General features: G+C 45.6%; 1 protein-coding gene across 6 annotated transcripts in view; it reads right to left on the bottom strand.

Moving 5' to 3' along the window:
• Positions 1-18,391, bottom strand: part of LOC137436882 (alpha-aminoadipic semialdehyde synthase, mitochondrial) — a 248,802-nt gene that overhangs the window by 145,823 nt on the left and 84,588 nt on the right. The window lies entirely within an intron of this gene.

The raw sequence follows: 18,391 nt of genomic DNA, 5'->3' as shown, positions 1-18,391 counted from the left end.
GTGTGTGTCTGTGTGTGTGCATGCGACCGCTGTTTCTCGACAACCACGGGTCCGATATACTTGAAACTTGCCAGGTATATTGCTGGGGACCCGAGGATGTGCCTTTTCAAGGTTTTAAATTAATCGGACAAGTAGTTACCGAGCTATGGCGATTTCTTTACCAAACTCCGCAAGCCGTTCGCTTTGGACCAAACCATTTCATGTAAATAGAGGGGGGGGGATTGTCACCGTACTCGCAAGCCGTTCGCTTTGGACCAAACCATTTCATGTAAATAGAGGGGGGGGATTGTCACCGTACTCGCAAGCCGTTCGCTTTGGACCAAACCATTTCATGTAAATAGAGGGGGGGGATTGTCACCGTACTCGCAAGCCGTCCGCTTTGGCTTTGCGAATGGACCAAACCATTTCATGTAAATAGAGGGGGGGGGGATATAATTTTGTACGGGCATGCCCTAGTATTTTAAATTCCACCTCAGGGAAGTCATAAATCATTATCCAATTGGTCGCCATGGCAACCACATTCCTTTGCTTGATAGCAAACTCAACCTTTTTTTCATCATTTCCCTAAAACGATTGTCAGCTCATGAATAAAACTCCCAATCAATGATGGGCCATCAATAACAGCTAATTTTGTAAGTAAGAAACGTAATTATTAGTTGGGTATATGAAAAAGTGCATATATTTTTAAACTCCCAACGAATTAGATTCTGTAATCAGCACTCGTGCTGCCTTATCTCATCTCCTTGGAAAAGCAAACAGCATGTGCCTTTTATTACCTAAGGCGCCTGATGTCTTGTCCAGGTGGGAGGTCTCCATGCAGGTAGCGCGATCCTATTATTTCCCATATACAGGTCTGAATGGAATTTATATACAAGCACTCACTATTTGACCAGTAAATCTCAAGGAATTATCATATAGAATATATGGACATATTTGTGTAGTATCAGAAAAATGTATAAACTTATATGTATCATGGCAAATAGTTTAAATTTCTTGCTGTACTCATATTTTTTAGTAAATAGCCAATTACATATTGTTGCGGATCCGGGGTCGGCACTCCCGTTACCAAAGGGGGGTTAATCCCCTTGTCCTTTAAGCTGGCCGTCCCCCGATCCTGGAAGTTATACCGCTCCTCCGCGGTCGAGATTGGCCAGGGTGATTGGTCAAGATGGAGTCCCAAATACCTGCATGCCAATCCCTCCGCGAAGCAGGGAAATAACTCACGCTCGAACCACTGACAGGTGGAAATTGCCGAGCGGTTTAGCAATCCGCGATTCGAGCCGTTAGCAAAAAGACTAACCTGATTCTGAGCGGTTCTAATCGTGCCACATATATTCAATTGAGAAATCACTAAAACGATCGGATGGAGAGGAAACCAAAGTAAAGGAAGAACACAGGAATTTATTATACAATTTACAACTACCAAGAAGAAGAAGAACACAGTGCAGCCTTATACAGTCTTAATTAACACGCCCAGGACAACACAAACAGATTTACACGAAAGGGGAATAGCAGGAAGGAAGGTCCAAGCAGATGGGCCAGCGTTGGCTCCGGCCCCGGTTCACGCTCCACTCCGGTCCAGGCTCCGGTTCCGCGGCGAAACCCAGCAGGCAGCGCGGTTTGTATTGTCAGCGCGAGCGGACCTTACATGCGGGGGCGGGGGGGGGGGTTCATATACCGGGGAGGAATTGCGTCCGTATGTGAATCGGAGGCATCGTGAGTCGGGGCTCGTGACTCTCCACCCACGTCTCTCGTCGGGGATCTCGTTCTCTCGTCACTCTCACTCCAACGGTGTCACTCTCCCCGGCAGACTCAGACTCTCCCCGGCAGACTCTGATTCTCCCTGTCACACTCTGACTCTCCCCGGCAGACTCTGACTCTCTAAGTAGTCCCACACGAGCGCTTATGCACGCGTATCAAGCCGCGTGCTTTTAGGACACACCCACCGGTGAGCTCGCCTCGGCCCTGGTTGATCGCGAGGGCTCACCGACTCCGCCCTTAACAGGGCTACGCCTCACTCCGATAACTCCTCCCCCTTTTTCTCTGCTCTGACCGCATAGTTAATGGCTTTTGGAGCGAGCGCTGAGGCAGCTGCGGCTGGCAGAGGCGCGTAATACAATTTGGAGGGAGGCCAAGCCGCAAAATGAACGGGATTTGAAAAAGGGCCTATGTTATTTGATTAATGCAACGCAGAGTCAAACTATTGGAAACAGAGCCTTACCTGAAACACATACTACTGAAATAACTGAAGAAGTTCCTATGGGGTCCTACGTGTTGCTTGTGGACTAACTATGGGTGCAACCTTTTTAAATGAAGAGATTATTTACAGGAATTATTATTTACAAGTGCCGGTTCTAAAAACCGTAACAATATGATTGAAGTATACTACCACAAGGGGAAGTGTGGAGTGTATGGGGAAATATAGAGGAAGTGGGGAGTGTAGGGGGAGTGGGGAGTGCAGGGGGAGCGGGGAGTGTCAGGGAAGTGGGGAGTATAGGGGAAATGTAGAGGAAGTGGGGAGTGTAGGGGGAGTGGGGAGTGTAGGGGAAGTGGGGAGTGCAGGGGAAGTGGGGAGTGTAGGGGAAATGGGGAGTGTAAGGGAAGTGGGTGTATAGGGAAGTGGGGAGTGTAGAGGAAGTGTAGAGGAGGTGGGGAGTGTAGCGGAAGTGGGGAGTCTAAAGGAAGTGGGGAGTATAGGTGAAGTGGGGAGTGTAGGGGAAGTTGGGAGTGTAGGGGGAGTGGAGAGTGTAGGGGAAACGGGGAGTGTATGGGAAACGGGGAGTGTAGAGGAAGTGTAGGGGGAGTGTGGAGTGTATGGGAAGTGGGGGAGTGTAGAGGAAGTGGGGAGTGGAAACACATTTAATGAGCTTTTAAAAGATGAACAGGCGATGGGGAAACAGTTGTAAATAGAACGGCACTCAGTAGAGAGAATACCTCCGCCTTTTTGGCCATTTCATTCAATGGTGAAGTCACTTAAAAAATTATAGTAGCCGGATCCGGATCTTCACCAAAATTGAATCGATTCTTCCTTGTCACACACCCAACCTGTCCACCAAGTTTCGTCCAAATCCATCCACAGCTTTTTTAGATATCCTACTATGTATCGTTGTTGGCCCTATCTCCCAATGGTGAAGAATCACTTAAAAATTAAATAATTCTCATATCCGAATCCATATTCAGATCTTCACCGAAATCAGAATCAAATCGTCCTTGTCAGACACCCAACCTGTCCAACAAGTTTCCTCCAAATCTGTCCACAACTTTTTGAGATATTTTGTTCAAAAACAAACAGATAGACACGCGTGAAAACATAACCTCCATCTACATTTTGTGGCGGAGGTAATGACCTATTAAAAGATGAATAGGTGATGAGGAAAGACACATTTAATGCGCCATTAATATATTAAATAATCTGCTTGACGTAATGCTTGATTACATAACTTAAGGCTTAAGGCCTAATTACCATGCATTATGACGGACTTGATTACACTGTAGCAGTTCCCGCTGAATGTACACAATCGCCTTGCACCTGCCAGGACGCGGCCAGGGCGCGATCGCCACGCCGGGCTCGTCCGGACGGGCCCAGACGCGCCTCTCCTGGGCATGCCCGGACTCGCTGTTCCCGGGCACGCCCGAACCTCCCGGGCACGCCCGGTCTCGTCTTTCCCGGGCATGCCAGCTCTCGCCTTTCCAGGGCTCACCCAGAGCGCCCGGGCACACCCAGCCTCGACTTGCCAGGCCGCGTCCAGGACGCCCGGGCATGTCCAGACTCGCCTTTCCAGGGCTCGCCCAGAGCGTACGGGCATGCCCGCTCTCGCCTTTCCAGGGCTCGCCCAGAGCGCTCGGGCACGCCCAGCCTCGACTTGCCAGGCCGCGTCCAGGGCGCCCGGGCATGTCCAGACTCGCCTTTCCAGGACTCGCCCTTGACACCCGGGCATGCCCGGTCTCGGTTTTCCCGGGAAAACGCCCCGGCATAAATGTGTATATATATTGCTGCCCGATAAACGGGCTTTTCAGAATACCTGAGCTGTTTTGTTTTAATAAAGCAACTCGGACAAATTCCGTCTTTGGTCGCGTCAATTCTTTCGACTCGCGTTGGAGCGCAGCTCCTTCAACACCATGATTACTGTATTCAACATATGATTCGATTTTTCGGGGTACTGTAGCGTCATCAGTTTGCCTTTCACGTTATCATCATCATAATAAAATACGCCACCGTAAAATGGGGTGAATAGGGACAGCAAGGTGAATACGGACACAAACTGAGAAAAAGTTCAGAAACTTTTTTCGCTGAAAATTGATAACCACACTGATTTGTTGATATTTGGGTTGAAAGTGTTCTCTTGTTTTTTTAAAAAGCAACTTATAGTCCCCAATAACCCCAAATATGGGTTAAATAGGAATAAATAGGATTTTTTATGGCTGTCCCTATTCACCCCGTTTTACGGGTGAATAGGGACAGTCACTAATACAAAAAAATAATAATCAAGAAACAATCCTGAGTTTCCAACTTATTGCTAAATTCATAGCTCAGATGGATGCACATAATATGCACCCATAATATAAACCACGGTGCCAATGGAAAAAAAAAAAAATGGGATAAAAAGTTTCTCCAAACTGTCCCTATTTCTTGATTTTTATTTTTATTTTTTATTTTTGTATTTGTGACTGCCCCTATTGGGAGCGAGACATGGGTAATGAACGTATAGCAGCAACGAAGGCTGGAAAGGGTGGAAATGCGAATGGTTCGGTGGATGTGCGGAGTATCGTTGAGAGAGAGGAAGACAAATGATGAATTGCGAAAGATGATGGGAATAGAGCCTGTGATTGATGCTGTGAAAAGGAACAGGTTGAGATGGTTTGGTCATGTGTTGATGGAGGATGAAAGTGACTGGTTGAGAAGAGTGATGGAAATTAATGTAGAAGGAAGTAGAGGACGGGGAAGACCGAGAAAGACTTGGCTAAAGATGGTGGATGAAGAAATGCGGGCAAGGGGGTTAACAAGGAGAGATGCAGAAAATAGGGCAAAATGGAGAAGATTGTCATGGGGACCGCAAGGCTAACCCCCGCTCTAGCAGGGAAAATGGCCTTAAAATGCATGTTGTTGTTGTTGTTGTTGTTGTGACTGTCCCGATTCACCCGTAAAACGGGGTGCATAGGGACAGCCTTAAAAATCCTATTTATTCCTATTTCACCCATATATGGGGTTACTAGGGACTATAAGTTGCTTTTTAAAAAAACAAGAGAACACTTTGAACCCAAATATCAACAAATCAGTAGGGTTATCAATTTTCAGCGAAAAAGGTTTCCGAACTTTTTTTCAGTTTGTGTCCCTATTCACCCCATTTTACGGCATTTCGTGTCTGTCTGTCCCTCTGCCTGATGGATTTTTGATGCCAATACATTCCGTCGTTACTTATCCTAGCTCAACCAAACTTGACAGGTTGACGAAGGGTCACATCATTAAGGTTGTAGCGCATTCATTTGCCCCCCTCCCCAAGGGGGGTTTTCTCCCCCGAGCGGGTTTTCCCCACCAATGCCGTCAATGGGGTTGCATGTTGAGGTGTATATCCATGTTAAGTTAGCTTTATCGTGGCGTTTTTCCAAGGCCGCTTAGAATAACAAAACTAACGATAATAGCATAATATTAATGTTATTACAAATCAATATTAATATCCCACCTCTCCAAGGGGTTTTTCCTCCTTGAACAAACGTGGAGTCAACGTTTATAAATAGCTTATCATGGCATTCCGGGAGCAACGGCACAACGGCCTCTACCAGAAGTAAAAATATTATAAACCACAAACACACATGATTAGCTTTTTAAACAGTCGCTATTGCTCCTTATAACACTAAATGAAGAAATTTGGAGGAATCCCGGCATCCGTGAGGTAGGATTTACTTCCAGAACTGAGCGAAGATCTACTGTACTCTATATACACCACAAGGCTTGGGATATTAACATGAGCCTTTCTGGCGCTGAAGTCGCGTTTATCGTAGCGAACTTTTGAAACTCGCTCATGCTGTTTGTTTAACACGAAACTGAAAGGGAGGAAGACCGGGGTGTGCTCATTTGCCAATAAGCTAGCTAGCGCTTGCCAATCCAGCCATTCCTTAATGGTTTTGAATGGAGTGCTTGCTCGAATGCTTCAACCGCTTGGCGATCTCTCCACAAGAAACTTGGTAAATAAACACACACCCAATCTTCTTGAGACCCGACCATAGATCAACTGTAATCTATATGCCCCAAAGAGGAATGACCCTTCCTGCCGCTCCCATCGTGAGCCGGTGTACTAGTAATATCTAAATATGCTTTAGCTCATGTTGATCGAGGATCTGGGGATCTGGAGCTCTGGATCTGGGGATGCTGCTGCTCATGCTTGAGCTCATGATTCCGGAACCGGGGACAACCGGAAGTGAGACGAGCAGTTTTTGTAACAAAGCCAATGGTTTTCGCAACTTGTGTGACGTAACGTTTCATTACTGTGAGTTCTGACGTAGCATGCATTCTGGTGGGTTTTATCAAACCTTACGCTTATTTAAAATATGCTTACATTTTTCAGGGTCCCTCATCATGATTAAGACTCAACCCCAATAAAGCCAAAGGAAATCTGACGCAACAAACCCGGCAGTGTATAAGCAGTTGAGGCCTATAGGCCTAATGTGTTAGGCCCACCAGAAAACCAAGATGGCGGCCATATCATTTCGTCTCGTTGTGATGGTGGGTGGAGTCAAGCGACAGGTGTGGGTGTGGTCCGGCATATGTCCGACCAATGGGTGCACATTTAAAAATCGACCCCCAATAAGAATCTCATCAACAATAGGCCATCAGCCAGACCCCCAAAATAGGGTCCATTGGTACCAAAATGAGGGAGTAAGCCTAATATTGATTTTTGGATGGGTCTTTACCCCTAGAATATGAAAATATGTGATAGCAAATTCAACCATGTAGCTAAATGGGTGTTATCACCTCATTTTCAAAATGGCCGCCAAAATGCATGTTTTTCTATTAAAAACACCATGTTTCATATTCTTGTAGGAATTTGTAACAAATAGCATTGCGTTTTGAGATGTTTAAGACTTTACAACTCTCTTAAAGTATGAAATACATCATCTGAACTTTAATCCAAGAAGATAGAATCCAATATGACGCCCAATTTCACAAAATGGCTGCCATCATAGCAACAACTTTATGCACAAAATATGCACGAAAATAACTGGCATTCAGTAGATTTGCAATTATACACATGGAAAAAAGTATCGCACCACCACGTATTTTCGACATAGTGGAAATGTATCAATGAATTTTTGCACCTTTTCGTTGCGGTGTAGGGTAATCTTGTGCAACATTTTGTCCAGATGTTGGAACGCAATGAAGAGAACAAAATTGGGTGACACATTCCTGTTTAATGTGATTGTAACAAGGCCATTCGCAAAAGGGCGTTTTTGGTCCAAAATCATGCTTGACAAAAGTTTCAGTGTAAACCAATAATGCAACATGTTACAGGGGCCAAAAACTAAAGTTTGGCACCAAATCAATAGATGACCATCAATAGCCTCTGTAAGCACCGCCACAGTCAATATCGAGTGTAACCACCATTAGCTTGGATCACTGCCACAACACGTCTTCTCATTGATTGAACGAGACGTTGAATCTGGCGCTGTGGCAGTCTGTTCCATTCTTCATGCAAAGCCTGCTCAAGTTCATGCAAGTTCTGTACAGGAGGTTCCCTCCGACGTACTCGGATACCCAGAAAATCCCATACATGCTCGATTGGGTTAAGATCTGGGCTTCTTGCTGGCCATGGTAGTGTGGTGACTGCTTCTTGCTGAAGGAAATCAATAACTGCACGGGCTCTATGGGGTCTGGCGTTGTCGTCCATGAAGATAGGCCTGGTTAGCAATGGGTGATCGTCAAAATGAGGAACAACAATTCTGTTCAAGATTTCTTCTCGATACCGTTCACCATTAAGATTGCCTCTAACTGTCACAAGCTCCAACTTAGTCATGGGACAGACATCCCCATATCATTATGGAGCCTCCACCAAACGGAACCTGCTCCATAATGTGTCTTTGAGCACGTGCTCTTCCAGGATATCGAATACTGTAGTCAACTCTGTTGCTGGTGCATTGATAGTTGGTAGATATCCAACCACATCTTCTGATATTGGCACCTCATCTCTGGTTTTGATATTGAACCCAGTCCAACTTGGGAGTGTCTGCTTGTCAGTAGTTGTTTGTCTTGCTACGACCCATAGTAGATTCTTGCTTCTGGCCCCTTGGGATGCTTTTCTGGCGTCTAAGACAAAGTTGTCATTATTCTGGAGAGGCTGGGGACCCACACGTGCACCAGCTACATATACTTCTAGCTCTTCGGACTCCATATTAAGGGTCCTCTTCTTGAGTTTCTTAGCTGGTGGAAGATTTGGTTTGGGAGGAGGAAGCGGTCCATAGATCTTGGATTGCACTGCTATTCCATTCACGCGATGTGATGTTCCCTTGCCTGTTTGTGTTTTTTCAAGTCTGTCTATGTTATCCCACGCATCTGATGGATGGTATGGCCAGGGTGTGGGTTTCATGTCGTCTTTGATTTTTGTACGAATTGTCGCTGATGTTTGATCTATGATCTTGTTGGAGTCTTTCACTTTGTTTTTCCATATTTTGAGTTCCCTTTGCAGACATTGATTTTGCAAGACAGCATCTTCCAATGATACATTGTCTGGTACCATCACCAACTTTCCCTTGTCATCTGGAAATATCTTCACCGAACTCCCCAGCTCATATTCAAGCGTTCTATGAACATGTTTCTTTGTGGACTGCGTTAGACAATCAATCCCATCAGACAGCATGTATTCTTCTAATTTAGCAGTGAGTGACATGACTGGTATGATGGTCTTGTTTGGGATTACGTCTGTTCTGATATAGGTGAGAAGTTTTGCATATGCTTCTTTCTCGATCCTCTGATACTGTGCAAAATCATCTGTGTCATCGGGTCCATCTGCACCTTCAACCTCAGGCTGTATACATTCTCTGTTGTAATTCCTGTAGCATGAGAAATGGTAACACGCTTCTGCTGCCACAATATCTCTACTGGTAAGCGCTATCATATCCTTGTCATTTTTCTTTATTGCACATTCTCTCAATCTTTCATCTGCTCTGAGTTGAACAACTTGTGAAAGTTTTTCACGTGTATGAGACCCCTTCACATACTTGTCTCTGCGACAGAAGATGCACTCCGTATCATACACTCTTTTCTCTACTGATGATCTCCTACATGGCCTTTTGGGAGCGCTGCTACCTCCTGCTTCAGATTCAGTGTCTTCATTGGCTTTCCTCTTTAGCATGTTTAAATCTCGTTTCATGGTGAACAGGCTCCTACATTTTCGGTGGTAGAATATTTCTGGCACTTCATTGCCCTCAAGCCCCTCGGCAATATTGATGATATGTTCATGGTTCCTAACCTTAGCCGCTTCCAGTAATGTCAACCAAGATGTGTAGTTTTGTGGGCTCACCAGATGATCATCGTCATCCGATCTTGTCATGTGTATAACGCATCCTTTGCTTTCTGTGGCGCTGTTCATTTTGGAAAATTAGTAGACCTCATCACTTGGTGTGTACTATTATTTCTATTCTAATCGTATAGCATCTACTTTCTATCTACTCCGTTGCTCGTTGCTCCGACCACCGTTCCTACAGAAAAAAAAGCAAACAAAACAACAACAACGTTAAATTTTGTATGTAAAGTGGCGGCCATTTTGAAAATGGGTGATAACACACATTTAGCGACATCGTTGAATTTGCTATCACATATTTTCTTATTCTAGAGGTAAAAACCTTGTCAAAAATCATTATTAGCCTTACTCCCTCAATTTGGTACCGGTTGACCCCCCCTAGCTGATAGCCTACAACAACAAAGCGAAGGTCTTGTAAACCTGAGACATGTCACAGGTAAAAAGCATGTAAAATAGTCACGTTTTTGGCCCCAAAGAGCATTTAAAAAACCAGCACAACGAAGCCGAAACACCTAGACGGTAGGCCTAAAGGGTTCACGAATACCCCATGCACTTCATTTATGATAATTTACGGTCTGGAGGTAGAGAGTGGGAAGGAGAGAGACAGGAAGGGGGGGAGGGAAAGTTGTGGAGAGGGAGAGGCGGGGTGTAGAGGCAGAGGAGGGGAGGGAAGGATGGAGAGGCAGAGGAGGGGAGGGAGGGTGGGAAAGGGTGTGAGAGTGAAGCATCACCACATGTCACGATACTGTGCACTCCGGGAGGGAGGGGGTGCGAGAAGAGGGATGGAAGTGAGAGAAAGAGAGAGGGAGGGCGAGCGGGGAGAGAGGGAGGGCGAGCGGGGAGAGTGGGAGAGCGAAGGGGTGATGATGGGGGGAGGAGAAAGAGGTGGGAGAGAGAGAGAGACATAGAGAGATGGGGGGCAGAGAGAGAGAGGAAGGGGGGAATGAGGATGGGGAGGGGAGGGAAGACTGAGGAGGGGATGGAGGAGTAAATCTGCCAGATGTGATGCCCAGTTTAACGTCCATCTGAGGGACGGCACACCCATAGCTTAGTATAGCGCAATTCCGACTCATTTGTTCTCTGGGCGTCTACGGAAGTCTCTGGATATGTCCGGGCATGTCCAGGCTGACGGTAAGGATAAAGTACACCAAACACACAAACACAAAGTACACCTTGGAGTTCTTTAAAAGTGAAATTCAAGTACGAAATTATGTAAATTCAATTCACCACAGTGAGAACACAAAATGTCAGCAAGAATTGTATATTCCTCGTTTACTTTACTTTACTAATACTCGAGTATTTCTCGTTTACCTTGCTTAACTTGCCAGCTAGAGCTCAACATTGTGGAGTTCCAAACATGAGGTTTAATTCTATGTTGGAAGTTCCGGACATCTTTGGTTGTTAATATATTTAGAACCACAAAAGTTACAATGATACCCTTTGGTTTATATGATACAGAAACTCAAAGTTTTGTGCACACCATCAATACACTTCAATGTGAGCTCCGTTTGTCACACGCAGGACATCAAGGTGGTACATGAGATCTTGCCATGTTCGGCTCAGCATGTTTGCGTCCACCAGTCGGTATGCAGCTGTGATCTGAGAATGAAGATCCTGCAGGTGTGCCACCTAGGTGTTGTAGACAACATCGTTGACAAATCCGCACAGAAAAAAATCAAGGGAGGTTATGTCTGGTGATCGTGGGGCCAGGCGGTTGGTCCGTTTCGGCCAATCCAGTGACCTGGAAATCTTTCATCCAGGACGGCTCAAATGACTAAGACCCAATGAGGGGAGCGCCGACCTGTTGAAAATGGTATCGGGTTGCAGGTCTTCAATTTGTGAGAAGGCAAATCCTTCCAACATGTTCATGTAAATGTTGAGGTCACTGTATCCTCCGCAAAGAAAATCAGACCTACCTAGTGGTCATGGAGAAGGCCACACCACACATTGACCTTTGGGCTGTCACGTATATGTTCAATGACCACGTTTTTTTTTTTTTTTTTTTTTTTTTTTTTTTTGTATACAATATCGAGGCTCGTGAAAGAGCGAACATTAATCACACAGAAAGACAAACCGACACATAAAACATATAACATAGGGAGCGGTAGACAAGATGGGGAGAGAGGGGGAAGGACACAAACACAACATTTGAGAGCAGGGACCGAGAGACATGGAGACATCGAGAGATCTGAGAGAGGGCGAGGGCTTTGGGGGGGGGGGGCGTGGGAAGGGGGCAGTGGGAGAGGTATAAAACATATGGACACTGCCAGGACTTCCAGGAAAGAAGTTGGAATTTCAAACAAGGTGGATCTGGGGTGAATTAGCGGGGGTAGAAAAGATCAAGGTTTTGGATGGGGGAAGATAAGAGATGGTGGTGAACAGCTGTTTTAAAGACCTGGAGGGAGGAGTGGGATTGAAGGGAGTGAGGGAGTTTGTTCCAGAGGCGGGAGAAAAGAGGAATGAAAGAGTGAAGGTGAGCGGAGAGCCGAGATTTCGGCAGTTTAACCATCAGAGGGTTGCTGGCAGATCTTGTGCGACCTGTAGGAATATTTGGGGGACAGAGTACAGAGAGAGCTGGGGGTGCAAGGCCGGAGAGGAGTCGGTAGAAGACAGAAAGACCACCTACCTGCCTGCGGTGAGTGAGTGAAAGGCCCTCAGAGATAGCTTCATCGCGGGAGATTCCAATAATTCTGAAAGCTTTGGTTTCAACAGCGTGAAGCCGAGCTAGGTGTGAGGCAGGAGCACCGGCCCATAGGGGAGAACAGTATTCCATTGAGCTGCGGATGAAAGCCTTGTATGTGGTGAGGAGCTCAGGTGTGCCGAGGAAGGACTTCGCACGACGGAGGATGCCCAGTCGGCGACTGGCTTTGGAGGCCAGCTTGGAAATGTGGTTTTCCCAAGAAAGATCATGGCAGATAGTGAGACCCAAAATCTTGAGCGACAGAACTTCTTGGAGAGGATTGTTGAGAAAGTAGATGGGAGGGTTGTCCAGTCGATCTTTTCGGAGAGACATAGTAAGAGTGTGAGATTTGTCAGGATTGAAAGACATGTTCCACTTGTTTGACCAGTCTGTGATTTTGTCCAGGTCTTCAGAGAGTGAGGAGGCAGCAGACTGCCGATCTGAGGGAAGAGGAATGGAGCGGCAGAGAGTGGAGTCATCAGCAAAGAGATAGAGAGGATTTTCGAGAGAGTCAGAGAGATCATTGATGAAGACCAGAAAAAGCACGGGGCCCAGAACACTGCCTTGGGGAACTCCAGCCTGAACAGGAAGAGGAGATGAGAGAAACCCATTCAGGGCCACACGTTGACGACGACTAGAGAGGAAGTCCGCCAGCCATGCGTGGAGATTTCCATGGATACCAAAAGAGGAGAGTTTGGTGAGCAGAGCGGGGTGCCAGACCGTGTCGAAGGCACGTGATATGTCGAGGGAGACAGCTCTAATTTCCTGTTTGGCATTGAGGACCTCCATCCATTGTTGAGACAGCAGAAGCAGCATGTCCAGAGTAGAGTGACCTGGTCTGAAACCAAATTGATGATCAGAGATCAAGCCATTGGAGAAGAGGAAAGATTTCATATCAGAAGCAATGATGGATTCCATGACTTTGCTGATAATTGGGAGAAGGCTGATTGGTCTGTAGTTGCTAGGATCTGTTTTTGCACCTTTTTTGTGCAAAGCGGTGATGTTGGCTGATTTCCAAGCAGATGGCAGTTGACCTTGAGCAAAAGAGAGGGTGAAGAGAACAGAGAGAGGGTGAGATAGAGCAGCAGAGCAGGATTTTAGGACCCGTGGGCTGATGCCGTCGGGTCCAGTTGCAGAATCAGAGTCGAGGGTTGACAGAAACTTTTCCACCTTGTCAGGAGGAAAGGACACGGAGTCCAGGAGCAGCAGGGTACGACTGGGTATGGTGGGTACAGAGAGGGATGGGTTTGGGACACAAGATTTAGAGGCAAACACAGAGTTGAGGCATTCAGCTTTTTCACGTGCGGAGTCAGCTGTGTAGCCGTTTGAGGTAAGGGAGGGGATGGAGGGGGAACAAACACCAGAAACGGATTTGACCAGACGCCACCAGGATTTGGAAGAGGGAGACAGATAAGAGAGTTCGGTCTTGAGAACGGAGAGATATTGTTTCCTGGCTCTCCTGAGGGTGGACACACACTTGTTTCGGGCTTTGTGAAAGGAAATGAGATTTCCTTCCGTTGGATTTGCTTTCCAGGAGACGAAGGCAAGTTGTTTCTGGGCAACAGCCTCACCACAAGATTCCGTGTACCATGGACGGGAGGAAGGGTATGACAACTGAAGACGAGATGGGATAAATCTGTGCATGAGAGAGAGCAATTTACTTTGGAAGAATTCCCAGGATGAGTTGATGTCAGAGGTGGTAGAGATGGGAGACCAGTCCAGATGATTGATGGCTGCTTGAAGACCGTGCCAGTTGGCCTGAGTGAAATGCCAGACTCGTCGACGCTGAGCAGGCTCCCTGAGGATGGTCAGAGAGATGTCCACTTTAACAAGGACATGATCAGATGTTCCGATCGGAGCAGAAGAAGAGCAGCAGACATTTTCAGGGAAGTTAGTCATAACCAAGTCCAGAAGAGAAGATGTTCCGTTGACTGAGATCCGGGTCGGGAAATTGACAGATTGTGTCAGTCCCAGTGAGTCGCAGAAGTCCTTTGCTGAGGAGCCATGGCTGGTGAGAGAGGTACCCACACCTAGCCAACTGGCATGATGACAGTTGAAATCACCACATATGAGGAAGAGAGAGTTGGGATGAGTAGATAGAAGTTGGTCCATATCATCAGACAGCGAGATGTAGATGGAGTCATCACTGTTTGGTGGACGGTACAACACACATATGAACAAGAGGTGGGAGCGAAGGGGAAGCCGTAGCCAGAGGTATTCCTGGGGGTGAGGTGGAGAGAGTGCAGTGCAGGGCGAGTGAGGAAGAGAGTTTTTGATAAAGATGAGGGTTTTCAGAAGCCCAGATCCTCACATTGTGCTGGTTGTCCTTCCCCGATACATGAAAACAAGCTTCGTATGTGTACATGACCTTTATCAGGTAATCTTCTTCATCCTGTTTGTGACTGAGCATTTCCAAGGCAAACATCTTGCATTTGGGTCCATCATTTGCTTTGCATCCTGCAGAATCTACACCTTGCAGGTATAAAGCTTCAATCTTTTATGTAAAATCCTGTGTACAGTGGTGGTTGGTAGTCCCAGTTCTCTTGATATGCGTCAGATTGATTTTCTGGGACTTTGTTGAAATAATTCACACACTCGTTCAATGTCTGCTGCACTTGTACTTGGTTGACCGGTACTTTCTGTTTCTGACAACTTCCAGTCTCCTTAAACCTCCTTTACCACTCTCGGATACTAGTCCACGATGGCGGATTCCTTCCACACCTTATACGGAAATTACGCTGAACTTGCATTTCAGATCTCATCTCGATGAACCATACCTTCTAAAAAAAGACTATGCAGGTAAAAAATCTTTATATTTATTTATTTTAATTTTCTCTGTAGTAATTATAGTAAATGTTTATCATTTGTGTTTTTCAAATAGATATATATTTGTCTTAATTACTTAATATATCTAATAAAATAATTGTAACACTGGCTTTTTTTGTCCTCGTTGAATTTAATTGAATTGAAGCAACAGTTGGTCCCAAGCGGGAGCGTAAGCCGGATTCTCCAAATGACACTACAACCAATCTAAGCCATCAAACGGGGGCAAGCAGAACCAGAAGAATTCAACCCCAAGACGAAGTATATTCATTAAGAAAAAGGTCCCCATAGGAGGTCGGTGGTTGAAACCCTGGCCAAGCCATACCTTTTAAAATGGCACGTGCTGCTTCCTTGCTTGACACTCATGTTTTTTTAATGGATAGAGCACAAAACATAGGTTGGTCATAATATTGCAGGTTTTGATGGGACTAAAGGCCTACCCCTGCCTTCTAAAGGATCTCATATTCCTATTAGCTCCCATTGGACTGAGTCCGAAACAGGGGCTTATGGATCGTCTCTCTTCCGTCCGCAACTATATCTCAGACATGAAAGGACCGATTTTGTTCATACTTGGTACAAAGAGAATACATGTTGGCATACATATGCACATCATTTTGTTTTGCGATGCAATCAAAGATGACCGACTGGGGCCATTTTAGTTGTAAAAAACCCGATGTTGAACACGTCCTCAACCATTTCTCAGACATGCATTCACTGATGTTGTTCAAACTTGGTTTGCCTATTGTTGTGTGGTCGGCTCTGGAGAAGCTGTTTTTCAGCTTTTTCTGGGGGCACCAGAGCAAAGCGGAGGAGAAGAAGGTGGTTGAAATGAGCCCATGCTTGGGTGTAAAGGGTGTAACAAATCCTTTCTTAGCATATACAGTGAAACCTTGACTTACGAGTGCACCAACTTACGAGTTTTCCGAGATACGAGCCGTCGCTCGGTCGATTTTTTGCTTTGTGATGCGAGCCGAGATCTGAGTTACGAGCGAGCGAGCTTACGCCACCCACCACTAGGTGGCCCAGCGAGCGTTCAGTTCACGTGGTTATCTTGCCGTGCAAGCATCTCTGCCGTATCGCTGTTGCTTTGTTTTCGCATTTTGTTTATTTTGGAAAATTTCTTAGTTTTAACCATGGGTCCTAAGAAATTGAGTGCCAAGGGCAGTGCTGAGAAGAAGAAAAGGTTGATGTGCTTGGATCTAAAACACGTAATCGTCGAAAAACATGAGCGAGGTGTGTGTGTTGTCGACTTGGCGAGGCAGTACGATCGTAGTACTTCTACGATATGTACGATTTTGAAGCAGAAGGAGTCGATAAAGGCTATAACGCCAGCCAAGGGCGTTAAGATTATTTCAAAGCTCCGGACCTCTGTCCATGAAGAGATGGAGAAGTTGTTGTTTGTGTGGTTGACAGTGTCAGTAAATACAGTGAGTAAATACAGTGAGGAGTGTGAGTAAATACACTTAATAAAACCAGTTTATTTCTTTACATTCTCTTTTATTATGTACAGTATATACGAGGTCGTGCTTGTTTATACATTATTTGTTATTTATAAAGTACATTTTTCTTATTTAAAAACACGTAACAAAAAAAATTGGTGTGGTTTTTGGGGGGCTGGAACGGATTAATAGCATTTCAATTCATTTTAATGGGGAAATTTAATTTGAGAAACGAGCAAATTGAGTTACGAGCTCGGTCACAGAACGAATTAAACTCGTAAGTCAAGGTTTCACTGTATATCTGTTACCATGTCTTATTAATGGAGCCAATTGTGTCAAGGAGACCCAGTTTGCCTACTGGTGCATAATTTTGTTATTCTGCTTGGAGCCGCTTCTCAGAGGTGTAAATGGATGGCCCCTCTCCCTATGTCTTGGCCCTTCTCAGAATTGTAACTGTGGCATTTTCAGATGCTTTGAGACCTTTGCTTGGGAATGAAATTCCTTGACTTTTGTACCATATTGACAACCATTAGTTTGGCAGTTGGCACATCCTTCGTAGCATCTGCATCCAAAGGAGGTACTTCAAGATTTGGAGGTGTGCATCTTACATGGGCACCCTCTCTCGATACATGCTGCTAAATAAAATCTGGCAAAATGCTTGTCCCTTGTTTGTCCTGAATGTCAACAAGGACTTTGTCTATCAGGCTGCCCATAATTGCCTCAGGGTACAGGTGTGGAGGTATCAGAGGTAAATAGCAACTGTAATCCAGTGCCCTTGATCTTGCTGTACCGTGGACAAAACAGTACACCATGTCATATGGGAATGCCCTGTCATCAGTAGTTTCTGGTGACTTATCGCCAGCCTCTTTGAGCGATATGTGCACAGGCTGGTGATGACCAGACGATACGTAATTTGTGCTTTTTGGCCTCAGCCCACATCAGTGCATCTGCACAAATGGGAGCAGATAGTAAATACCCACATCCAGGCCTGGTGGGTAGAAACTGAGCCAGAGGGGTTTGATATGGTAATTGTACAGATCCTCAGTAAGTATGGGCTACTGCTAAATCCTGCTCCTGTGTGTAAATTCACCTTTCCATGTACTGCATGCGTGATATTGTTCAAGCAAATCGTGCAGTTCCTCCTCCTTAGGAAAATACATGTGATCATGTGACCCCTTTATAAAGCATCTATTTATTACACTTACAAGTGGTAGGGATTGGCAAGGAGGGAAGAAATTGGAAACCTCAACTTCGAGTTAAGGAACAGAAGGGAAGAGGATATAGGAATGGAGGTATCTCTTTATTTTATATGTAGAGGTAGCAGAGGCGGATCCAGGAATTTCAAGACGGAGGGGTGCACGCCATAGCACCGGGGGGGGGGGGGGGTGAAGGGGGATCTATGGATCCTCCCCCAGGAAATTTAAAAAAAATGATCGTCAGACACGGAATTTCGTGCGTTCTTGGAAGTTTCTGCAGTTCCTTGCGTTCTTCCGTTCCAACAGTTCAGCAGATTTGCGATGACTAATGGCCAGATCATCCAGAAAATTGAGGAAAAGAAGAGAATGTTTGATGGTATGAGAAGGAAAGGAGGTGAGCGGAGTTTGGGAGAGAAGGGAAGGCAGATCGGGAGGATAGGCAGATTTTTTTCAGAGTATGGTGATATAATATTAGGGAAGGAGCAGATAAAGGATAGGATAAAGAAAAATTCTGCCTTGTTGGCCTACAAAATAAATACATAACTCCAAAAGTGAAGGATAACAGGGTAGCATAATGTCTGAGTGGAGACAGAATTGATGTTGTAATATCCCAATTGATGTTGCAATATTGTAATACCCCAATATTGTATGGGGTATTAAGGGAAATAGGGAAGTGACTTGTATGAGATATATCACTGACAGGGGCAGTGGGGTCGCGGAGTTCCAAAAAGGAGTTCCCCA

The sequence above is a fragment of the Myxine glutinosa genome, chromosome 11 (genome assembly GCF_964187855.1).
Source record: "Myxine glutinosa chromosome 11, kmMyxGlut1.1, whole genome shotgun sequence".
Taxonomy (NCBI): Eukaryota; Metazoa; Chordata; class Myxini; order Myxiniformes; family Myxinidae; genus Myxine; species Myxine glutinosa.
This window is presented reverse-complemented; position numbering and strand designations above follow the sequence as displayed.